General features: G+C 32.8%; 1 protein-coding gene and 1 pseudogene across 1 annotated transcript in view; both read right to left on the reverse strand.

The window, feature by feature from the left end:
* The window catches only part of CNTNAP5 (contactin associated protein family member 5), an 876,250-nt gene that overhangs the window by 81,883 nt on the left and 774,036 nt on the right, over positions 1–20,331 (reverse strand). The window lies entirely within an intron of this gene.
* LOC100923167 lies at positions 2,843–5,252 on the reverse strand (annotated as a pseudogene).

Consider the following 20,331-nt stretch of genomic DNA (forward strand, 5'->3'; position numbering starts at 1 on the left):
AATACATACCTGTACAATTGAATATTGGTGAATGAAACTATCTATTCTTAGGTCTCAGGTGTTTTTCTACATAAGATGCATAGTATTTTTCACATCACCATTAGGAAAAAATATTTTAAATAATTCTGAGGTTTTTATCTCAGACTCAGTTAATTGATAGAGATGATCAATAGAAATAGACCATGTTGGTAAAATTGTGAAAAGTTAGATACTCTGTTATATTATTATTTGAACTGTGTATTACATGAACAATTCCAGAAAATACTTTGAAATTATATGCGAAAAATCATTAGTGTTCCTCTGAAGTGACACAAAGATCTCTCTATGGCACATACTTCAACGATGTCAAAAACAAACAACGAAAAAAAATCCCTTGTATCAAGATAATCATAACAATGATATACATGGTAGCAAAACAAAAAAGTAAAACATTGGAATCAAGGAAGTGTCCACTAAATAGTGAACACATAAATAAGTTGTGGTATATGAATGTAATAAAAGTACTGTAAGAAATAACACATAACAAACAATTCAGAAAAAAAAAATATGGGGAGAGTTGTAGAAAATGGTGCAGAGAAATAAGTTAAACCAGAAGAACAATATACATGATAATGAAGATTTAACAAAAAAAAGCTCTAAAAGGAAGGTTACATTTGACAAGTTTTAATATGTCATAATGCCCCTTAGAACAGTTAATTAATTGAACTTTTGTTGTTTAAGTAGAAAGGGTTAAGGCATTGCAGGTATACGATATCGTGTATATTGTCCTACTTCATAATCATCTTAAATGTATTTCTTTAACTCATTTCATTTTAAACTCTGAGTGCTCATTGAGAAGTATATGAAAATGATGGTGGAAGAAAATGGGATTAATAACACGATTAAAATAAATCAGTGGCTAAACAAAATGAAAATTACCCACCATTCCCTTTAACAATAAGCAATATATTGGGGATGGATATGGGGAACCTGAATAATAGCGTCTAAAAATTGGGCCCAGCTTCTCAAAGTCAATCTTTATGGCATAGCCATTTATTCTAGCATATTCTGTGATTATCTCTAAAGTTCATACAGAAGGTTATAAATTTAATTGAGCTATTTATGGAAAGATTAACTCTTTTCTTAAGGAGGAGTGTACATAGGTATTTGGGGAAGATGAGTAGTCAGATTTATTCCCAAATGTGAATATTAAAGTTTTTCTCCATACTGTCTATCTTTGGCAAGGTAAGTTCAGATTGGAACTGAAAAGAATCAGCTATCCAAAAGAAAATATTCTCAGCTATTTCAAACTTTCTCATGAGTCAGTAAATGAAATGTGCTGAGTGTTTTCAGATCCACTGAGCTACGATGGTTTTCTAGGCTTTGATTAATTTTATATTCAAAAAATAACCTTGAAACTCTCAGAGGAAGCAATAAACAGGTAGCAAATCCTCCAGTCTATTCAGAAGCAGGTTGTGGTTTACTTTGTTCAACTCTATTCTAAGCACCTTAATAAGCAACAATTATCTTCTTTCTCAGTGCTTCTGTTTATGTTTGCACAAAATATTCCAGTACCTGTCTTATTCTTGTCTTTATCTCAAAAAGATACATATAGGAAAGGTTCTTTAGTGAAGAAAAACATCATTTGCCACCAACTTTTTGATTCTAGGGATTTTTAGTTAGCTTTTTTTCTTTTTCTGTTTAACAAAATATTTGCAGATTTAAAATAAGATTTTGAGACAAAAATTGACTGAACTTTAACTTTCTTTATTTTTAGTTAAAATACATAGATGAAAACTAGTCAGCAAGGCATTTCTTCATTTAATCAACAAAAATTTATTACAAAAATACTATGATGATTCATTCTTGTTAAACTATATAACTGACCCTATTCCCCTTATAAGGAAGAAGCCATAGTCATCATTATGTTTATATATGTGTTAAAGTCAATTTAATTGGTGGAAGTTTGTGGCACCAACAATTTTGGGAAAGAATTTAATTTGGAACAACCATATCAGATCAAGGAGGAGGCCCATCCAATACATATCACCCCTGATATCTACTAGCCTATGTATCTAAGTCTTGTGATTTAATGGAGTTTGCCTTACCTCCTAAGTGACATAGAAGTAGAGGAAATCAGAATACTGTAAAGCACATGAACAATAGTCTCTAAGTCACTACCCAAGAAAACCTTACAAAAAACCAAAATTCTCACCTTGATTATAGTTCTAGTTGAGGGTAATGAAGAGTTAGAATGATACCAAAATAATTTAACTTAACTTGTGTTGCCCTTATCTCACCTACTCATTTTTTAGAAGTGATGGTATTCACCAGTGACCAGGGTTTCATTGATCTAGATTAATGCATTGTTAAATGTATGTCAGTATAATATTTCACAGTCCTGAAGTGTCTAGCCCCATCAAAATTAGTTTAAAATGTCTGGGGTAAGGCTGGTTTCCTGAGAAGTATTTTGATTTATCTTTCAAAACCAGTAAAAATTTTGAGACTTGGATTAAAGATTGATTAGGTACACATGCACACCAACTATCTTTTGTCAACTAGATTGATTTGTATAATGACATTGATAAAGTTCATTTTACATCTACTGAGTATGATACCATCTCTAGGAGTTCTAATCCCATATTTAGACTAATGACTATGTGCATTGCCTTGAAAAGTGTGTAAGGGGGATTCAAAGAATATTAAGATATAGTTCATGCCCTAGGGAATAAAAAATCTGGTAATATTATTCTTACACTGTATCTCAAATACATATTCCATAAGAGGAACTAATGATACTTTCAGTGTTTTAAGATTTCATTCACTTAATAATAATAATAATAATAAGTATCATGTACATTTTCTTTACTTCAAACACTGAATTCGAGTAAACTTTTAAAACAATTTCTACCCCAATTTGGATGTAATTTAAGATATTTGAAGGAACTTGTCATTGTGATTCAACATAGTAATTAGTTTGTAAAATATTCAGGATGATCTAGATCTGAAAATTTTATGTATACATTTTTATGATCCAATTTTTTTTAAATGCTGATGCTTTTGATAGGGATACTATAAAATTGAACAGTGTTTTGAAAGTAAAGTCAGTTTTTTTTTTTTGTGTGTGTGTGTGTGTGTGTATTTGTTTTTCTATTGAAATTTTAAGCTCCAATGCCTAACTGGTAATAATAATAAAAAGATAAATAAGTTCAAAGATATATTTTTCAGGAAATGTGATTTGCTGGTTGATTAGAATGTGCTTAGCAGTTGTAAGTGAAAAATAATCATAGGAACATTGAACCCTTTGTTCTAATTAATTCTTCACTAACCAGGTTTAAAATTTTCACAAATAATTTCATATGGCTATTTCCTCATAAGCAAAATTGTTACAAATATTCTTATCCACTCAACCTTATAGAATATGGGTGAGGATTAGAGTAATTTATGTAAAAATTCAAAAGTGATCAGCACATAATAGAAAACAAACAAAAAAATTCAGAAGATACAAATAAGGCAATTTTGTCATTATCTTATTAATTTAATGCACACTTAAAACTTGTATTTAACCAAATTTCATGGTTTTATGTAGGTTACTTTTTATTTTGGGGGTGTGAAAAGTTGGTTGATGGTTGTTGATGTCCATATTAATAAATATTTTTTTAAAGAGAAAAATGAAATTTCTATTTATTCTGTGATAGTGTGCATCTCCAAGAGAATAAAAATGTCCATGTTTTCAGCCAAATTGAATGTTATTTTCTTCAAGAATATTCTTTTTTTCATGGAAATAATTCTGAAACCATTCTATATGCTCAACTTTTTCTTTAACAGTTAGAAATGGGTTTTTTGAGAGTCCACAAGTAACTAGTTCCATGAAATGACGAATTGGTCCTTGTTTTGGAAAACCTTCCAGGTATTTGTCCAAAAATATATGTTCGTGAAAATCAGCACCACCATCATCATCAATACCAGCTTCATTGTTAATTGGGAATGTCCAAAGTTTTCCTTCTTTTGTCCACTGGATTATCTCTTGAAAAGCATTCTGGGGAAGTTGTTGACTTACTGTGGCTAATTGTTTAGCAAATTCCACATCCCAAAGTGTCGGTGATGTTTCTGTTTCAGGTATCTCTTCAGGTGTTGTTTCATGCACAGGGAAAACATTAAGTCTCTTCCCTGTGAATAATCCTTTCCTCTTCCTAGGATTAAGATCCCCCAATTCTTTCGCAGACAAAAATCCATGTTCTTCATCAAACTGAATTTGATGGTCTGGTCTAGAATAAGTTCGAGGGGCAGATGATTTGGCAATCTTCATATCTGAAATTATGTCACTGATATTTATTTTAATTGCTTCTTTTCCTTGGTGTGCTTTGAAGTCTGTCTCATGTTTCCTCAATTGACTCAGCAACTCTGATTTGACTGATTGTTTGTTAAAAGGAAGAGAATCAGCAACAGCAGTTGCAGCAGCCACTAATTCAGGACTCAGTGACTGGTGACTCTCAGGTGAAGAATCTTCCACAGCTTTCTGACTTACACTACTTGTCCTCCCCAAGTTTTTAACCTCCTTCTTCCTTTGTTTATTGGTTGTATGAGTTTTTCTGTCCTCTAACATGTCTGATGTAACTAATTCAACTTTCATACTCTTTATAATATTCAACAAGTTATTTGCATTTTTATTTTTTTTCATTCTGGCTCTTTGGAATATTGTCAGAAAACTTTGCAACAGGAACAGAAGACTTATTTTTCTTTCTGTAGACCACACTGCTTGTACCAAAATATCTTTGGATTTTGTATTCTGTCCTGGCGTGGCTGGGGAGAGACCACTGTCCCCGAGTCTCCGAAGCCGCTTCAGAGACACCAGGGATGCAGGGAAGACGAAGGAAGAAGGGGCGGTTGGGCCTGAGACTCGAAACACAAGAGAACATCGTGGCGGTGAATGAAGAAAGCAACCGCAATAAATATTTTTAAATGAAATCTTTACACACCCACAATAAGTGTATCACATTCAACAAAGGACAGCAATTGATACTCATTTGCTCAGAACATGGAGAGGCATTGTATATCTTTCTACTAGGGCTGAGCTACATTCATTAATTGCAATTAAAAAACTCAAGAAATATTTCATTTTCAGAATATCTGCTTCACTGACTTACTATTAGATTTAGATACCCCATTCAGATTGTATTAGCCTTCCACCTACTCTTAATACTTATATATTGTCCATTTTAATAGCAATGCACATATTTATCTGCTTATCAATATTTAAAAGATAAACATATTTATGCAATGTTCATATTTAAATGGATTTTAGGTTTTTACATCACTTGCAATTTTTAGCAATTACATCACTTGTAATAGGATCAATATCTAATATGGTGCCATTCCCCAAATGCTTACTTATATAGGTTAGGATTACTTCCTTATATGACTTCTTGATCACATAAGTACATAAAAAGTATAGCCTTTATGTATTTGGGGCCTATCAGATTTGATGGATGTCCCAAGGCCATACAAGTAAGTTCATACTGCTCTACTGATTGCAACTATTTCTCTATGGAAATAAGGGTCACCATAGACAAGATGAGTATCCTTTCTTTTATGATTAAACAAAATGTCTTTTGTTAATGATTGAATGACTTGTTTTATTTCATTACAGTATGGAATGATTTATCCTGGCCTATTATACCCATCACTTTCTATATAAGAAAAATGAGGCCTCAACAGCTTACAAGTTTTTCAAGTTGAAACAGCTAAAAAATTGCAAAACATTCCTTAGATTTATAGAATTATGGAATCTTGGGTTGGTATGAACTTCTGTAATCCATATCAGCCCTTAGATGAAAAGAAATCTGACAAATGACATCCTTGATTGGTCCTTTTTTAGTCAATAAATAAGCAAACAATTTTGCCCAAAAGATTTTTGAATGATGGGTTGTTCACAAAATTCTGAGCTCTCCCAAATCACTTTTCAATGAGTCTCATCCTTAGAATACATTTTCACCTCATAGAATCAAAATATTTTTGAATAATATAAATATTATTCTAAAATTACCCAAACCCATACAAAAGAAAATGAACCAAAGTAAAACATTTTTTGTTGGAAAAAAAAACCTAATAAATTTGGAGATAAAAATCTGCACCTGATATTTAAGCAGGTAAGTCAACATCCCTGAAGTTCACTTTCCTCCTCTTTAAAATTGGAAGAATGATAAAGTAGAGTCCAGTTTAAAAGTTTGGAGGAAGAAAATACTTTATAAATACTGTAGAAATGTGAGATTATTTATTTTATGTGAGAAGTCTTTAAAAATAAACTTGAAGATAGAATATCTTCATTAGACTATGGTCCAGTAGAAAAATACAGAAAGACTTAAATCAATTAATGCAGAAATAAACTAGCAGAACCAATAATATAAGATACACAATAAATTCAATAGTGTAAGTGCAAAGAACAACCACAATATATTAATTAAATTAAAATTGAATTAAATTAATTATTAGATTAAATTAATTTAATTTAATGAATTAAAAGTGAATATCGAAAAATGACAAAGGACAGACATGGCTCTGAAGATATTAGAAAAGACACATTTTCCCTAATTCATTTACATAAGTAACAAATCCTCATTGTCCATTGTTTATACTTTGACTTATGGAATTTTATGAAGCTGGAACTAATTATATATCTATATGTATATATACATATCTTCAAACATGCATATATATACATTATAGACAAATCCAGTGCCAAAATCTTCTTTTACCTACTGACCTTCCCTAATAATTATAAAAGCTATTTCCAGATATTATTAACCAAAAATAAGTTTAAAAAGTCTCATAAATAACTGTGGGTATTTTCTATCATTGAAAATCATTAGGGGAAATCAGTAGGTAAAAGAAGATTTTAGCACTGGATTTGGAGTTAATAGATCTGAATTCAATGTCTAGCTCTATCATTTATTAGCTGTGAAACCTTTGAAGAGTCATGTAATCTTAGAAGAACATTGTTTCCTCAACTTCAAATGTTGAGGTTAATATACCTTCGTAATCTACAACTATGATATATATGCAATATATGTAACTAATTTGATATACATTTATCTTGATAGATTGAAACTATGGTAATTTTTATAGTACTGTGAACAATTAAGAACATTAAAAGGATACATAGTGAAATTTCACTTTGGTTCTATATCACCTCGTGTTTTGGGCTCCTTGAATATTCTACCCCCCTTCCAGAGTAGAGAACAAATCAACTGAAATATAATTTCTTTGGCAGACAAGAAGTTTATTTAGAAAATTGAACAGCATCAGAAAAATGATTATGGGAAAATGTATATTAAAATCCACTTCTCCTTAAACTCTTTCTTGTCTTTATAGGAAATAGAATATTGGTTTGAGAGAAAAGTCAAAGAAGTCCTTCTTTGTTAGAGATGTTCATATGAGCAAAACAAATAAATTGGACATTTGATCTCTAGAAAGTATAGAGTAAGGAAACTATAGTCTATTTTTAAGATACAATGATGCAAGATAATTGTCTCTAAAATCCTATGCATTTATGGTATATATGACACTATCTTACCACTATTTTTTTGTAATGGAATATAATTGTTTCTTACATGAAATTATTTAATTATTTATTATTATTAATAATTACATAATTAATTAACTTCAGTCCTCTGAGAATCTCTGATATATAGCAGTAAAACTATGTATTTTATTATTCCTTTTTACAGTTGCTGTGTCTGTAAGTGAGGACTTGTTTGGAGAGACCATGGACATGGTATGGAGAGGTACTACTCAAGTCATAATGATAGCTGTGATGGTATTTACAAGAATGGGCCTTCACAATCTATCTCTAGTCAGATCTAAAGATTTGGTATATATGACTCATTCTCTACACCTTGTTCTAATAGACTTTCTTATTGTTATTTGCATGTAATACTTCATTTAATCATCTTTACACATATACTTCCCCATGCCTAGAATGTATTTCCTTCTCAGTTATGAGTCTCACAATGTTTATTTTCCTGCAAACTCTGCCACCTTTATATAAAACTTTTTCTATTTCTCCAGAAACTCAGTTTCATTATTAAATATTTTCTTTAAATTATTGTATATATGTGTATATGCACACATATGTATAATATATACACATATATGGATATATTCACATATGTCTGTGCATTTACTGGATAGAACTTAAGGAACCCTTAATTGTAGCTTTTATTTTATATCACCATTATCCAGAAATGCAGTATTGCATTATAGGTAGAGAGAATGGACCTTGCTTTCAAGAAGACTGCATTCAAATTATATTTCTGATACAGTTACTTTTTCTCATTATTAGTAAAAATAAAAATTACAAATTTTTGAAGGTGGTTACTTTGTTAATTTGTCTTTATGTTTCTTAGTTTATAATCAGAAATTTAGACATAAAGGCCCTAAAAATGTGTTTGTGATTTAATCTAATGTATATGAGGCAAAAAGGCAGAGTACTTAAGGTTGAAGTTCACTCTGTTATTTATTTGGTTAAGATATTTAATAAAGCTCTTTATTTCCCTGAATTTCAGTTACCTAATATTTAAACATGCAGGTAATCATACATTAAATAAATAACTCACTGGGTTCTTGTGAGAGAAATATTACCAAAAAAGTCCTCAAAGAAACATTAACTTAGGATAGAGTCAAGATGACAGATGAGAAGCAGCAACCCAGATGAATCCTTTCAACACTCACCTCAAAACAACTTTAAAATAACAACACATATCATATTTTGGAATGGCCATGCCACTAAAAGTTCAGGATGAGATTTTTTCCAGTCTAAAAATATTTAGAAAGTAACGACTTCTATGACACAGAGGTGGAAAAGAAAGCCTTTTTAGAGACCCTATACATAGCTGTGACATCAGTGATCATAGCAGAAACAGAAGTTTTGAGAGTTCTCAGCGCATTAGACTATGTTGATCAATACAATGATCCATGATGATTCCAAAATACTAATTAATACCAACGATAAAAAATGCTATCCATCTCTAGAGATGAAACTAATGATCTCTGAGAGTCACTTGGAGTAGATTTTTTTTTTTACTTTTTGTTTTTTTAAGCAATTTGGCTTATACAGAAATAAGTTTTGCATGACTTCACCTATATAATCCACAAAATATTGCTTAATTTGATGGGCAAGAGAGACATGCAAGGTATGGATAATATTTGGAACTTAAAATTTAAAAAGAAAAGAATGTCAAATAAAAAACTTAAAAACACAAAAAGATACATTAACTTATTATTACTATTTTATTTCTTAGTAACAGCAATTTTGTGCATTGCATAGCTAAAATGATTTCCTCATTGTTCTCTTCACAGAATTTTAATTTTATCTTTCTGTAGTTTTTAAAACATAGCTACATGGTTATGATCTCACATTTTCAACTTCCTTATCTGGCAAATGGAAATGATGATAATCTTCATTGAAGTTTATATGATGTGAATTTTATTTTGATTTAAAATTGTACATCTTTTTCCACTTAGAATAATAATAATGGTGAAACATACTTACATCCTTTGAGATGTGGGACTTAGAAATCAAAGATATTATTCAATGTTTATAATTCATATTTGTTAAGTGTTTGGGAATACCAGGAATATAAATACAAGATACTGACATAATTAATACTCTTCAGCAGGGATTATGGCCTCTCTGGGTAAGTGCATATTTACACATTGACACTCACATGAGATAGCTGAACAATTTCAAAACACCCTAGTTTATTCCCCTTGGACAGTCAGCAGGATTCATTGTTAAGTATCTCATGAATGTGGATGGGAACTATTATAATCTTGGCATATTTTCATTCCACTATTCTCCCAGAGGATCCCAACATTGAGCAGGGAGAAGAATCGCTTTATCTACCCTTCATTTGGATGTAGACACACAAGAGAAATAGTGTTTATCAGATCCAGAGAAATGAGCAAGGTTCTTCCTATGAATTCCAGACACAAATGAGCAATCAATACTACTCTCTTTCTGTGGAAAAAAATCTTGGCCACTAATTTGTCATGTGCATTTTACTAATGACATAGGTACAGATACATATAACTATAATATCATATTAAAATGAATATGTAAAACTTTATATATGAGAGAGAGATAAGAGGAGAGGGGGAGGGAAGAGCAAGAAAGAAGGGAGAAAGTGAATGAGTGAGAAAGAGAGACAGACAGAGACAGAGAAAGACTGAGAAAAACAGAGAGAGACAAAGAGAAATAGAGACACAGAGAGAATAATTTGTTTTCAAAACACTTCGCTTCGAAGATAATTTCATTTCCTCTCACAACTCATTATTTTTCTCATCATTTTCTAAGATGGAAAACAGAAGCATTCAAAGATTGAATGACTTGCCTAGGTAGGTCATACAAACAATAAATGTCTGAGAAAGAATCTGACCTCAGATCTTCCTGATTCCAGGTCCCAAGCTTTAACTTGAATAAATAAAATGATATACTCAAAGTAAAGAACTACTAAAAGGAGATTTTTTTTAGTTCTTTTACCATCCTTCTAAGTTATTCTTATAAAGAAAATGATAATTTCAGTATTTATCTACATATGTTATGCTCTCTCTAAGCAGTAACAAGCATTAATAATAAAAGCAATTAAATTTATGATGTCACACAGTTCTGTTGTAAAGTAGTCCTAATACTTTTCAAAGTGCTTATGAACCCATTCTTATTTTACACCAAAGAAAGGTGGATAATTTTCTTATATATCAGATGCTGTACCAGATACTACCAAAGACCATTGTTTAGTAGATAGTCTTTCTTTAGAGAGAGATGGATGAGGAGATGATGTATAGAAATTGGAGCAGAGAGGAAGAAAACTTTCAAATAAAAATTGTGTAAAAAGAATCAGGAAGGAGCTAGAGGAGGGAAGAGGAGGAAGAAAGGAGGAGGAGGAGAAGGAAGAAGGAGGAGGAGGAGGAGGAGGAGGGAGAAGAAAGGAGGAGGAGGAGGAGGAGGAAGAAAGGAGGAGGAGAAGGAAGAAAGGAGGAGGAGGAGGAGGAGGAAGAAAGGAGGAGGAGGAGGAAGAAAGGAGGAGGAGGAAGAAAGGAGGAGGAGGAGGAAGAAAGGAGGAGGAGAAGAGAGAGGAGGAGGAGGAGGAAGAAAGGAGGAGGAGGAAGAAAGGAGGAGGAGGAAGAGGAAGGAAGGGAGGAGGAGGAGGAGGAGGAAGAAGGGAGGAGGAGGAAGAGGAAGATGAGGAGGAGGAAGAGGAAGAAGAGGAGGAGAAGGAGAAAGAGGAACAGGAGGAGAAGGAGAAGAGGAAAAGGAGGAGGAGGAGGAGGAGGAAGAGAAGGAGGAGGAAGAGAAGGAGGAGGAAGAAGAAGAGGAACAGGAGGAGAAAGAGGAAGAAAAGGAGGAGGAGGAGGAGAAAGAGGAACAGGAGGAGGAGAAAGAGGAACAGGAGGAGGAGGAGGAGAGGAAAAGGAGGAGGAGGAGGAGAAAGGAACAGGAGGAGGAGGAAGAGAAGGAGGAGGAAGAGAAGGAGGAGGAGGAAGAAGAGGAAGAGGAGGAGAAAGAGGAAGAAAAGGAGGAGGAGGAGGAGGAGAAAGAGGAACAGGAGGAGGAGGAGGAAGAGAAAAAGGAGGAGGAGGAGGAGAAAGGAACAGGAAAAGGAGGAAGAGAAGGAGGAGGAAGAGGAGGAGGAGAAGGAAGAGGAGGAGGAGGAGGAGAAAGAGGAGGAGGAGAAGGAAAATCAATTGGCTTAAATCTACAAGAGATCAGTCAGTTGAAATTAATGATCCTTTCCAAGTAGGTTAGTTTATATGAGAAACATATTGATGCCTAATGTCCCTGAATAAAAATGGCCCTTCATTCCCCAGAGTATGCATAGTACTTAGAACCATACTTTAATTGATTTTAAAGCTAGAGAGGACTTCAGGATTATACCATTTCTTCTCATTTTACAGCTTAAGAACCTTGTGGTTCAAAAACTTCAAATTGACTGTCCATGATCATAGAAGTACTGAGAGACTTTGAATTTGAGCCAATGTCCTGTGATTCCAAATTCATTCTTCCTTCCCCTGCATTACTTTATAGATTTTGTCAGACTTTCATGTTCTACCTTGTAGCAAATAATATTAAATTGATTTGCTCACAATTTTATCTCCCTTAGAAGACTGTAAGCTATTTCAAAGTAGAGGCTATGCACTATTACTTGTATTTTCATAGTGAGCAAAACAGAGTCTTATCTTTCTAAGCACTTAATAAATATTTATTGAGTATTCAAGACTTAATTTAGAAAGCCATAGGAAACTGGATGGGGATGAAAAGAATGTACCATTTGTCAGTATTTTAACACTGTGAAAGAATACTGTAGGCAGTGGATTCGGGTTCTTGTTTGTCATTAAAATAGTTGTCTTAGACCCTGGGAAATCTCTTATTTTCCTTAGATCTCTCTCTCTCTTTTTTTTTTAATTTGCAGAATGACATTATAATACCTGCCTTATAAAACTGATAGGAGCATAGTAAGGATTTTTTTTTTCTAATTTAAAGACAATAATTATAAGACTGGCTAAAAGAGTCAAAATGTGAAGAATATCTTTAAAAATAGAAAAATGGACCGAATTCTATCAAGATAAGTATAATATATATATATATATATATATATATAGAGAGAGAGAGAGAGAGAGAGAGTCTCATTATTAACTTAAAAAAGTCTACATATCTAGAGTACAATGTGGGGAAAGTGTGAGTAGATTATAATTCATATAAAAAAAGACTGGGGCACTTTGTGAACTGAAAATTTAATATGGAGCAACAGTATATCACAGTTGTGCTGCAACTGTATATTTTTATGGTTCCCATTATCACCCTACCACCTAATATAGTAAGTATGTAAGTACTTTGTATAAGGTAACAATAAATAGGACACTAGAACTGAATGTAAAGGTATAAGAAATAAAACAAAAGCCATTTATTAAAACTGCCCACCTAAATCAATTGAAGCTATATCAACAGAACATGTACTAAATTAAGGAAAGCTAGGTAATCCCCATTAAATAACTTCTGTCTGATAGTAGATAAGTTTCAGAAATACACAGTAAAGTTAGGAAAAACATGATATACTAATAAGGCAACCAAAAAAAGGCACTGGTATGCTAATGAGGTAACTCTAAGGTAATGATGTGCTAAGGGGCAATCTTTTGGCTATGCTGGTAAGATTTAGTCCATCCAACTTTCTACACCCCTATGAAGTATAAGATCCTCAAATCCTATTTCTTGAACACTCTTCCACCTGTTATGGGCCAATGCTGACCTAGTATTCTCTACTCCAATCTGTCATTATGGAATTCCATTCCTCATGTCCTATACCTCTGTATTATCTATAATTTATTAATGTAATTGATATCGTCCCTTTTCACTTGTTGCAAGTACATTGCCCAGTGATTATCTACAGAACTGATCTTGATCATCTTGACCAAACCCTTCTTTAGGAATCCCTACACAAGGGATAGGTCCAGGTCATTTATAACTGTACATACTGTGAGAGATCATGTGACCAGGAAATCATGACAAGAGGTCTGAAAATTGAACCCTGTGTCCCTCTATTTGGGGACCTTCCCCACCCCCAACCCACAAATTGTTAGGTTTAACAGGGTATCAGTCAAGAAAGTTAGGCTTAGACTGTATTAATGAAGGTATAATGTCTGGGATTGGCAAATTTATACAATGATGGATAGAATCAGCTACATTCATAGAAGGAACACTGGGAAATGAGTGTGAACTGTTTGCATTTTTGTTTTTCTTCCCAGGTCATTTTTACCTTCTGAATCCAATTCTTCCTGTGTAACAAGAGAACTGTTCAGTTCTGCACATATATATTATATCTAGGATATACCATAAAATATTTAACATATATAAGATTGCCTGACACCTAGGGGAGGGGGTGGAGGGAGGGAAGAGAAAAATCGGAACATAAGTGAGTGCAAGGGATAATGTAAAAAAAATTACCCATGCATATGTACTGTCAATAAAAATTATAATTAAAAAATATATGTATTCTCACTGTACTATCACTGGGTCAGACTACCTCTGGGCTATTAGATTTGGTTTGGGGAACCACATAATATGAAGGATTTGATTATCTGAAAATTGTCCAGAGAGAAATAATGAAAGAGTGAAAGTCTTCTTTCAAAAGAGATATTATGCCATATGAGAGACAGTTAAAGAAAGTCAGGATGTTTAGCTTAGGAACAATCGAAAGTACCAAAAAGTAGAATAGGCTACTTTTGAGGATAAATGAGTTTCTTTTTATTGGACATTTTTAGTCAAAAGGTAGATGACTCACTTGTCAGGCATATTGCTGACCATATCCCCCTTTTTAAAATATACGTGAGATGGACTTAATATTCTCCAATATTGACATTATATGATTCTAACACTCTTAAAAAAGACAATGAGTATGTCCTCTCAGTTCAACAAGTAAACAGTTTATTTCTAGAGATATTTATTAAACATGCAGTGAATTGTGCTGGATCTTAGGATACCACTCAGACCCTTCCATCTCCTCCCACCCCAAACAGGCCATATCTTCAAGAGAATTGTATACTACTGGAGAAATATAATACACTTTCAAAAATTAATTTGAAGAGGGTGAAAGCATTGACATCTAATGGGATAAGGAAAAACCATTCTCTTTGCCTTCCTCTTTTTTATGGTTAGAAAGTTAGATTCCTCTTTTTGACCCTCTTCTCTCTTTTTTACATTCTTGCTCAGGTGATCTCATTCACTCCTATGGATTTAATTAACTATTGCCATGATTTATATGATACTCAAATTATATATCCACATTTAATCTTGCTTCCTTGGTGCTAGTCCCATATTTGTAATTCTCTTCTTGGCATCTCTACTGCTTGCTGGACATCTTTAACTAGCCATCCTCCTGACACTTCAAACTAATAATGTACAAACACAACTCATCCTTTTCCCTAAATTTATTTCTGTTCCCAACATTTCTATTTTTATTAGAGGCACAGTCTTAATCACTGAGAGTCAAATACTTTAGAATCATCTTTAAAGCTTCCCTCCTTAAAGTCATATCCATTCATTTGCTCAGTCCTATCAATCCTGTTGGTTTTGTTCTTCAGTCATTTCAATTGGTACCTGATTCCTCATGACTTGAGGTTTTCTTTGCAAAGATACTGGAACAGCTTGTCATTTTTCTTCAGCTCATTTTATAGACAAGGAAATTGAAGTAAACAGGTAAGTTGCTTGCTTAGAGATACACAGCTACTAAGTATGTGAGACCAAATTTGAACTAAGATCTACCTGAGTGCAGGCCCAGAGCTCTATCCACTGCATTTCCTATTTGCCCTCCAATCTGTTCTACTTCCACAAAATTTGCTTCATGTCCTTTCATACTATAATAACATACAGATCTCCATTATCTCTTGCCTAGACAATATGAAAAGACTCTTTTATATAATGCTTTAACATTCTTTTAATTAGTTTCCTTGTTTGTTTCCTCTCTAATCTATTCTTCAAAGAGCTTCTAGAGTAATCATCTATACACGGGTTTTTCCATGTCACTCCTCAGCTAAAAATATTAAGTGACTATCTCTTGCTTTTAGTATAATATAAAAGTTCTTTGGCCTGTATTTATTACTCTCTTTGCTTTGGCTCCCAATTTATCTTTAAATTTTCATATCATTTTTCTCATTTTTATGCAGCTTATGTTCCAAATAACATGGATTTTAAACATGATCTCTCTCAGCTCTGTACATTTCTGCATGCCATTTTTCATTCAAGGAATGCATTCCCTTCTCCATCTAAGTTTTTTGTAATCTTTCTCTTTAAAGAATCAATAAAAATGCAACCTACTTTATGAAGCATCAACATATTTCTACAACTGAAAGGGATCCAATCTTCTTCAAAGCTCCCTATAAAGCTTTTGTAGATATTAAATTCTATTTTGTATCATAGTTATTTGCATTAGGTCAAATGCAAATGTATCCCAACTCCCTGTAATAAATTGTATGATTTTGAGAAGAAGTATTTCTATTTTTAAATGTTTGCATGCCATTGCTCTGTATTTAATAAATAATTAATTTAAATTGAACTTCTTTAAATTAAGATAAACTGCAAAGTATAAAAACGTTAAAATCAAGACATTTTGTTATTGTAATATCACGTATTATTACTACTTCTATGACTATTACTATAGCAAGGACTACTACATTTTAGTATTATGGATGGAACCATGCAAAGACAAAGAAGATTTGTCAAAATATGATTTGATCTAGATAAGCCTAGTGTTTACTATAGGTATCTGATTTATCTACATATATAAAGATGATATTGTTAACCAATTTAAATGTCACCATTTTGTGAGGAATAATCCTTGACCTCTTAACCTGTGTTTAATCTGTGCAATATTCTAGCATTTGTAAACTGATTCCCTCACATTATAGTCTTACAAATAAGCAAATGAATGCATGATTTTTCCCACTTTATAACAAAGAAAGTTAAAACACAGAGATATTGTAACTTGCCCTAAATCACAGAATACTCACATCATTTGGAACTAGAAGGTAAATTCACATCCCCAAACTCTATGATATTATTCTTTTATTCCATTGCATTTGTGCATTGATGAACGCTGAGGACCTTGTCAGGAGCTATGGAAAATAGCACTGCTAATAGAACCATATGAGACAGAAACTGTAACCTTAATATGATCATTCCCAAGCATTAGCTAACTCATTCAACCCAGCAGATCAGTTTAGCTAAGTGGAACTGAAGATGGACTCTCTAACAGGGCTCTCAGTATGGAGATAACTTTGCCAAAATGGTGTTATGTTAGGAACTTAGACAAATACTGTGACTTATCCTGTTTTGAAATAGTCATGCCAGACACACATTGAGTAAGTGCATAAAAATCAAGTACAATAAGAGAAGCTGTTGATTAAACAATGGCAGCAGAATATAAGGGAGGCCATTAATGCCATGCTGCACTTGAAATCTGTTATTACAATTTTGCACAGAGAGCACTCTGCAGTGATTTAGGTGAACACGTTATTCCGTTACTTACTGATCACACAGTGCCAGACACCCGTTTCCAGTGCCATTCAATAAGAAATATCGTCTGGCAGCTTGCAGAGTCCTTGTGTTGCCATACTTTTCCCTTTATAGCCTGGATATTTAAACATGAACTACCTCTTTCTGCTTGTAACAGCTGGCTAGGAAGCCTGTTCCTTAATTAGCAGTTTCTCCCTTGAGATTTTTACTCAGTAAATTCACTCTTCAGAGAAAGTGCAGCTGGTGATGTGAAACAACTGGACCTATCATCTAAAGAACTCTTTTTTTTTAAAGACCTTTTTTTGCACACATAAAGCTGTATATATATATATATATATATATATATATATGGGGACATATTACTTTGTAGTAGATCATTTATTTTCCAATCTTATATATTTGGAATGCATGTGAGAAATAGGATGGGTACTGAAGTAGAATGATAAAGGAAACTTCTGTAAGATTAGATTGATTGATGTTCTGAAAGCCAGGTCACATGGTTTACTTTAGAGAAAGTGTTTCATATCATTGTTCAAAACCTAGTTTTTTTTTTCTTTAAACATAATACTAATGCTATTAATTATTTGAATTTGAAGCATTGAATTAGATCAGGTGAATGAATACTAGGGGAAGCATCAAAGAGATATGACACCTCATACACTACCTAAGATTGTTAAAAGCAAAAGTAATATTTCAGAAATCATAATATGTCTGAGGTCACTGCTTATAAGAGCAAATAACTCTGTACATTTTTAATGGTACTCTGAACTCAAGACTCTATTAGAACATCATAGTAGATGGTTATAATGATATTCTAAATCATTAAGAAAATATGAAATCATGTTCTATGTGTTCAAGTTATCTAAAAAGTAAATTTTATAACACATTTTAAAGAATTTTCATGAATAATGGTTGAAATTAAAAATGATCTATCAGAGCTAGCTTCAGTTAACTGGAAATTTCATTTATATAGAGTATTTCATTTCCTGATGATATGAAATAACCACAGACATTGCCATTTTTCATCTCATTCTGAATGAGAATTATTCATTTATGTGAGACAGGATTTAAAATTCTCTCTGATAAGGACAGGGGTAAGGCTGATTGGTAACTCTAGCATGTGAAGGGCACAGATGTAGGATGCATATATAAATGGTCAGTTCCAAGCAATCTGGATACATTTATCTGCCAAGGGATTCTTGTATGTAATAATTAATTCTCTGCCTTTTAGTTGGTCAAGCAAATATTCTTTCATTTTATGAGAATATTTGCATATGGTTCCCTTCCAAAAATGATGCTTAAAAGGAGACCTTGCTCTATATACAAAGTAAAACATGCATAATTTGAACCAATAGTGGAGAAGACTATTAGTAATAGGAAGTCTGAAACAATGTGTTCAAATTACGTCTTTCAAGTACATTAAATAAAAAGAAAGCTACGAAAATATTGCCAAGTAAAGTTTATTTAGTTTTTATCTTAGATTTAGATTTCTTACAGGAACTACAACAATCATGATTTGATTTTTAAACATCTCTGTGGATTAGACTGATGCAAGAATTTCAGAGTTCTTCAAATTTGCATTTACCTAATGAGTGATTTTGAGGATTGTGTCATATAGCTATAGATAGATTCCTACCAAAAATGCCTATTTATATTCTTTGAACATTTACCTATTGAAGAATTACTCTTGTTGATATAAATGCAAATCAGGTCCTGATACACCATTGGCACCAGAAGATTCTTAAAGAGTATTGCTACACATATGTTGTCTTACTAAATCATTCCCTTCTGATTTTAGTCACTTTTCATTTGTGCAAATATTTTAAAAAATTTATGTAATCAAAATTGAAAATTTTATGTCAGATATTTCTTTATCTGTTGTGGTTCATGATTAATTCCCTTATCTATAATTATAAAAGGTAGTTCCTAAAAAACAGTACACATTCCAATTGAAGAAAAAACTGTGAAGGATAGGAATAAATGGAATCTATTAGAATAAAAAGTAGTATCTAAAAGCAAGAGTAAGCATTAACTGTAATAAGGCTAAAGTAGAAATCTTTCAAATAAGATCAGGGGTAAAGCAAGGATGATTATCATCACCACTATTGTTAAATTTTGTATTAGAAATGCTAGCTATTGTACCAGATCTAAAATTATATTATAGAGCAGGAGTTACCAAAACCATTTGGTATTGGCTAAGGAATAGATTAGTTGATCAGTGGAATAAGTTAGGTTCAAGGGACAAAACAGTCAACAACTATAGCAACCTAGTGTTTGACAAACCCAAAGACCCCAGCTTTTGGGATAAGAACTTACTGTTTGAAAAAAATTGCAGGGAAAATTGGAAACTAATATGGCAGAAACTAGGCATTGATTCACACTTAACACTGTACACTAAGATAAGGTCAAAATCAGTTCATGACCTAGGCATAAAGAATAGATTATAAATAAATTAGAGGAACACAGGATAGTTTACCTCTCAGACCTGTGGAAGAGGAAGGAATTTATATCCAAAGAAGAACTAGAGATCATTACTGATCACAAAATAGAAAATTTCGACTATACCAAACTGAAAAATTTTTGTACAAACAAAACTAATGCAGACAAGATTAGAAGGGAAGCAATAAACTGGGAAAATATTTTTACAGTCAAAGGTTCTGATAAAGGCCTCATTTCCAAAATATATAGAGAATTGATTCTAATTTATAAAAAGTCAAGCCATTATCAAAAGGATATCAACAGAAAATTCTCAGATGAAGAAATTGAAACTTTTTCTAGCCATATGAAAAGATGCTCCAAGTCATTATTAATCAGAGTATTGCAAATTAAGACAACTCTAAAATACCACTACACACCTGTCAGAGTGGCTAGAATGACAGGGAAAGATAATGCAGAATGTTGAAAGAGATGTGGGAAAACAGGGACACTAATACATTGTTGGTGGAACTGTGAATACATCCAGCCATTCTGCAGAGCAATTTGGAACTATGCTCAAAAAGTTATCAAACTGTGTATACCCTTTGATCCAGTAGTGTTACTACTGGGCTTATATCCCAAAGAGATCATAAAGAAGGGAAAGGGACCTGTATGTGCACAAATGTTTGTGGCAGCCCTCTTTGTAGTGGCTAGAAACTGGAAACTGAGTGGATGTCCATCAGTTGGAGAATGGCTGAATAAATTGTGGTATATGAATATTATGGAATATTATTGTTCTGTAAGAAATAACCAACAGGATGATTTCAGAAAAGCCTGGAGAGACTTACACGAACTGATGCTGAGTGAAGTGAGCA

Source organism: Sarcophilus harrisii, chromosome 3 (assembly GCF_902635505.1).
Source record: "Sarcophilus harrisii chromosome 3, mSarHar1.11, whole genome shotgun sequence".
NCBI lineage: Eukaryota > Metazoa > Chordata > Mammalia > Dasyuromorphia > Dasyuridae > Sarcophilus > Sarcophilus harrisii.